The sequence below is a fragment of the Monodelphis domestica genome, chromosome 2 (genome assembly GCF_027887165.1).
Source record: "Monodelphis domestica isolate mMonDom1 chromosome 2, mMonDom1.pri, whole genome shotgun sequence".
Classification (NCBI taxonomy): Eukaryota; Metazoa; Chordata; class Mammalia; order Didelphimorphia; family Didelphidae; genus Monodelphis; species Monodelphis domestica.
Window position 1 is genome coordinate 92419552 of NC_077228.1, and position 5974 is coordinate 92425525.

General features: G+C 34.6%; 1 pseudogene; it reads left to right on the top strand.

Moving 5' to 3' along the window:
- Positions 1–542: 542 nt before the first annotated feature.
- On the top strand, positions 543–1403 carry LOC100025729 (TIMELESS-interacting protein-like; annotated as a pseudogene).
- Positions 1404–5974: the final 4571 nt, after the last annotated feature.

Genomic DNA, 5974 nt, shown 5'->3' on the forward strand with positions numbered 1-5974 from the left:
AAAAAAAATGTTTGGGTGAAAAGACACAGGCAAGTGGGGAAATTGGAAAAAAAAATTCATGTTTTTTTGTTTGTTTTTAAATTTTACTTAATTGATTAATTTAGAGCATTTTTTCCAGAATTACAAATTCATGCTGTTTCCCTCCCCTCCCCCAATCCCTTCCGCTATCCAATGCACAATTCCACTGGGTTTTACATGGAAATTTTCATGTTGATGGTGGTGTTTTAGCTGTATTTTAAGGGAAGAGAGGGACTCTTCGAAGGGAAAAATATAGAGTTAGGGCATTCCATGCATGGGGACTGACCAATGCTAAAGAATGGAGATAGAGATGTCAGATGTAGAAGAAGAGGTTATATGTGAATAGATAGATTGCAGGAAGTAAAAATGATTTTTATTTTATTCTAGAGGAAATAAGAAGTCATTGAAACTAGTTGAGAAGAGTAGACTGCTAAAAGACCTCTTCTACACAGTCACTAGAGGAGTTTGGTCATAACACATCTCTCTTGCCCAGGCTGCTCGTAGTCCAATGGAACAATGGACAAATGGATCCAGAGGAAAACAATTTGCTGGACCTTCCTGGTTATGAAGGGATAGAAGATGAAGCTTTTCAACCTTTTCCACCTCCAGCCTCTCCAGGAAGGGATAATGCTGGAGAAGAAGAGCTTACTACAGCTACAATGAGGAATCAGATGGGAGAAATGCCCATAGTTACAAAGAAAATGGTAAAAAGGAATTTGTCTAAGTTTGATGCTGAGATTAATGTCAGAAAGAGGACTTCCAGCTTTAAAGCATGTGTTTGAAAAAGTGAAATTCAAAGGTAAAAGCCATGAGGCTGAAGATTGGAAGACATTAGCCCTGGGCACATAGGCTATTCCCCAAACTGCAATTTGAGGATTTTATTGGTAAAGTAGAACATTTGGGAAACAAGAAAGAAGTTCATACCTGCTTAAAGCAAATTCATCTAGATCTTCTCATTGTACAAGAAGATTTTAATAGAAATGATGGTGATAAAGCTGAAGGAAGGAAATGGACTAGATACAGCTACTGTAGACTTTGATTCCCTTTTTTTCCAAATTAAATTATTAGAGAAATATTTGCATCTCAGTTGAATACAAGTTTAACAGAGGAACAACAGCAAAGAATTGAGAAGAACAAACAACTAGCTTTGGAAAGGAGACAGGCAACAATTGTTAAATAACAGTCAGTACCAAGAACATGATATGTCAGTTATTGGACTCAGAACACAGACATTAGAAGTTGATAGTACAAATGAAGCACAAGAAGAGAATCTAAATGGATCAAGTGAAGATAGTTTAGAAGTCACAGGCAGTGCTGCTGATACTGCAGATATAAATGATGACCTAAAAACTTTAAGAGTCAATAGTATAGATGAAGTCATTTAAAATATACATGACTATTCAACAAATCTTTTTATTTAATAACACTTAAGTGCCAACAATAGGATTGTCTCATTCAGAAGCATGGATACGTCTCAGTTAAAACTAAAAAATAGTCTTTATTAGCTACTTGTTCTTCAATTTAACAAGTAGAGATTTATTACCATATTAGCCTGAATATAATATGACCCCAAATATAGTGTGATCACAAATATTTTGAAGGGTAACTCAGAAAGAGGAAAACCAATTTTCTTTTCTCCTTTTAAATGACAACTTTCTCTTAACTCATGAATAATGCAATTATTTTATATTTGAAGTTTTTTCAAGGTCCTGAAAAAAGTTAAAGAAGTTTTAATGCCAACACTTTTATTAAATATGTATTACTTTTATAGGTACTTGTGAGAAACTACCGTCTAATATTTAATCATGTTCTCCTTCCTTTTCTATTTCCTCATCTCCTGAAATGGAAACATCATTTGAGTCATCGCCATCACCCTATACTTCCTACAAAACACAATCTTTGCTACTATCCATATTGTTTGATATATAGCATTTTTTAAACCCAAGCACAATGGACCAGAGGAGATTTTGTCCCAAGCGGTTTTGATCCAGTTCCCTAATACAGTAACCAACAGTTTCTTATTTTTTCCCCAATGGAATAAATTCATGGTTTCTGGTCAACATCCATTCATTATATTCTTTCCTCAAACGATCTTTGAATGGCTTACTAATTACTACATATAATATTTTGTGAAGATTGGATTTAGCTATCTCCTGATTGTAACAATGAAGATACTTAGCTCTTCCTTTATTGTGAAGGTTAAATTGTAATCCCCTTATTGTAACAGTGAAGGTACTTAGCTCTTCCTTTACTGGAAAGATTGAATTGTAATCCACAATCCATTTTTAGATTTTAATCCCCAAAAGGTGATAACTCAGTATTTTAAGTAGATCTACCCATTTTAACTACAAAAAGGTGTTAAGTAACTACAAAAGGTGAACTAACCAACAAGTTGTTAAGTAAGAAGGTGTGAACTAAAGAGTGGGCAGTCCTGGAGAGGAGTGTCTACTGTGATTGGTAGACATGAAATTTAGGGGAGGTGACAGAAGAGACAAAGATCTTTAAAAAGAGGATCACAGGCCAGAAGATGAGATATTCAAAATGAAGAGATTGAAGAGCTCTCTGACTTGGAGGAGAGACTAGAAGACAAAAACTTGAGAAGCGACCAGAAGACAGATATCCAGACTTCTTTTCATTTAGGTCACCTTGGTGAGTGAAAAACTGACTTAGTGACCCTGTCTTTCTGGAGGCATGAAGCCCCCAGGAAAGGCCCATTATCTTGAGACTCTCTTCCCCTGGCTGAGGCTTAGAATTTCTAACTGATATCAGAGGAAGCCCGAGCTTGCGCTCTCTCTCTCTCTCTCTCTCTCTCTCTCTCTCTCTCTCTCTCTCTCTCTCTCTCTCTCTCTCTCTCTCTCTCTCCCCTTCTCTCTCTTCCTTAATATCTTCCCTCTATTGTAAATAAACTACCATAAATTCCATTTACTTTAGTAATTCATTTTGGGATTTAGAAATTAAATCCCTGGCGACCACCTATATAAATATTCACAGACCAACCCACAACTAAAATGAACAATTTGTAATTGTGATATTGTTCTTCCCAGAATAACAACTAGATCTGAATGCTTTTCAGCAACTCCCTTCTTCACATTTTCAGTCAGGTGACCCTTGAACACATTGAGTACGAGCATTCCTCTCTGACACATACTCCAAACCATATTCAACCAAGCTAACACAAGTTCTTCATACATTGATCTCTTTTCCTACAAACAAAAGATCACACCTGATGGTAACTTTTCCTTAGGTTATGTTTCATGCCTTGAAATTATATAGGGAGGTAATTTTTACCCATCACATGTGACTGCAAGCATCATGGTCATTCTAGTTTTCTCATTTCCAGTAGTTTTAATCAGCATTGATTTGGCACCATTAGTATTAACAGTGACATTTGACAGAATATCAAAAATCAGGCACTTGTTCGGCATTTCCCATCTGCCCCAGGAGACAGCCATGCTTTTTATGTCTGCTGAGACACACAATACACAACTTATAGTTTCAAAGCTGGAAGTATTCGAATATAGTATGAATGTAACTTTCAAAGGTACATATTGGAGAAAAAAAACATTGCTCTATATTCAGGCTAATAGAGTACATTTTTTTTCATGGTGGGTAAAAACATTTAAGTGGTTAACTTTATTGGAAGCTTTTTAAAGAGATAGGCTACTTGTTTATATTTGTTCCACTTATTTATTTATATTAGCTTAAATTGTTATAGCATCCAGAATTCCTTTTACTTTTCTTTTAATATAGACAGATCTTTTGACAATTAGATATTTTCTGCTGCTAGTATACAATTTTAAAAAGTACTTAATGTTTTAGATGCAAAGATGTTTGTGCACTTTTTTTGTGAAATAAGTAACTAAATAGTTTTACAGAAAAGGGTAAAAAAATAAAAGACCTCTCCTTAAGGAAACTTATTTGCCAATTTGTTTGAAATTTGTTAATAAAAAAAGAAATGTATTAGTCCAGTTTTGACTAGAATGGAGAAAGTCATGAAACAGAGAAATCAATTAGGCTTCTTCATTCATATAACATAAAGATGATGAGAGCCTTATCTAAGGTGGGAGTCAAAGCAGAGAGTGGGAAGAAAGGGTCAGAAATGAAACATATTGTAAAGTTAGAGATAGGAAATTTTGGCACCTGCTTAGATACATGTGGTAAAGATGATTTTATAGCTATATTAAATTGAGATGGAAAGTTTCCAATACAGAACATGAACAGAAAATAAAATGAAAAAGGGTTAAATTAGAGCCTGAGCTCCGAGAGGAAATAAATCTGTTCTCCTGACTATCCAGTCAAATTTCTAAAAATTGAATTCTCTAAATTGTTAATCAATAAGTGAGCTTTCCTCAGAGAGAAACAACAGCCATAGCAAGTTTTCACTACTGTGATTTATCATTTACTTCAGTACAAAGGTCTACTGAGAGTCCAAAAATAAAGCTTCCTATTGTCAATAACTCTTAGATACATCTCTAAAGGCTTTGATCCCATCAAAAGAGGACTGTGTGTACTAAATACTCCATTATACACATAGAGTTTACTTGTTTGTGTCTCTCACTCTAAAGTATTTCTTCTTGTCTAAGGGAATTCAATCTGAAGAGAACTCAAAAGTTCCTTTTGGGGGGTAATTCAGTCATGGTGCTAGTGGCTCTCAAACTCAAACACACATGCAACAACACTGTTAATTTTTTTTCAGTGCTGGATGTTGACTTGATTTATTCAAGTCAAGAATCTTCAAAGTAAAGATGTGCTACATGAAAGGATCAATGAGGACAGGGTTTTTTTCCCCCCTTAACATGTCAGTCTGGGAACTAAAATGATAGTACATAATTATTGGAGTATATGTTAAGAATATATGATGTTAAGTCAAATCAATACACATTTAATAAGCACATGCTATATCCCTGGAACTGGACAAAACTCTGGAAGCCAAAGAAAAGTAAAACCAGCTCATGGTCTCAAGGAGTTTACATTCTAATAAAGAAGACAAAAACAAACCATTAAGTATACATAAGATATATGTAGGATGAATTGCATATATACTCAAAAGGAAGGCACTGGCTTTAAGGGGCATTGAAAAAAGGTTTTCTTGTAGAAGATAATATTCTGGCTGAGTCATAGAATCCAGGGGGTAAAGATAAGGAAGGAGAGAATTCCAAGAATGTGGGATAACCTGGAAAAATATATGGAGTTGGAAGAGTGTCCTGGTCAAGTAACAGCAAGTAAGCCAGTGTCACTGAATCCTAATGATGAAAAATGTAGGAAGAAAAGAAAAATAAACAGTATGTCAAACAGTATCCAGAAATCAAATTTAGACAAAGAAAATAGAAGAAATAGAAATACACATGCATCTTGTACATATTCCCATATTCCTCTAGGGAAACAAGCAAAGGACAAGAGAAGACCAAAAAGGTGGAATGATAATAATATAGCAGAAAAAAATATTTCACTCATAAGGAGAGTGTCCAAGAATCTTTCAGAATGCCTAATACAACTGTTCTAAAACAATTATACAAAAGCTAAATATTTCTACATTACAAATATATTTTAAAAGTCTCTGAAAATACAGTTTGAAATATCCATTAAGTAATTGCTGATATGGGATTTGATATATACATCTCTGAAATATGTGCATAGAGATGACAATCACACCCCTGGGAGTTTCTGAGATAACTGAGAAAAAGATATTTAGAGAGAGAAGAGAAGAAAAGAGGATAGAGGAGGAGGAAGGGTAGAAGTAAGCATTTATTATGTGCCAGGAATTGTACTAATCTAAGGGCTTTTATAGTTATTATTTAATTTTATATTGAGGTGGAAGACAGGCCCAAGAAAAAGCTTTGGAAATACAGTTAGAGGGCATGATATTGGTAATGAGCCAAATATAATCAAAGATGATTTGGGTAAGAGGAGAACCAGGAGAAAATAAAGTCATGAGATCTCAGAGAGCAAAGAGTAG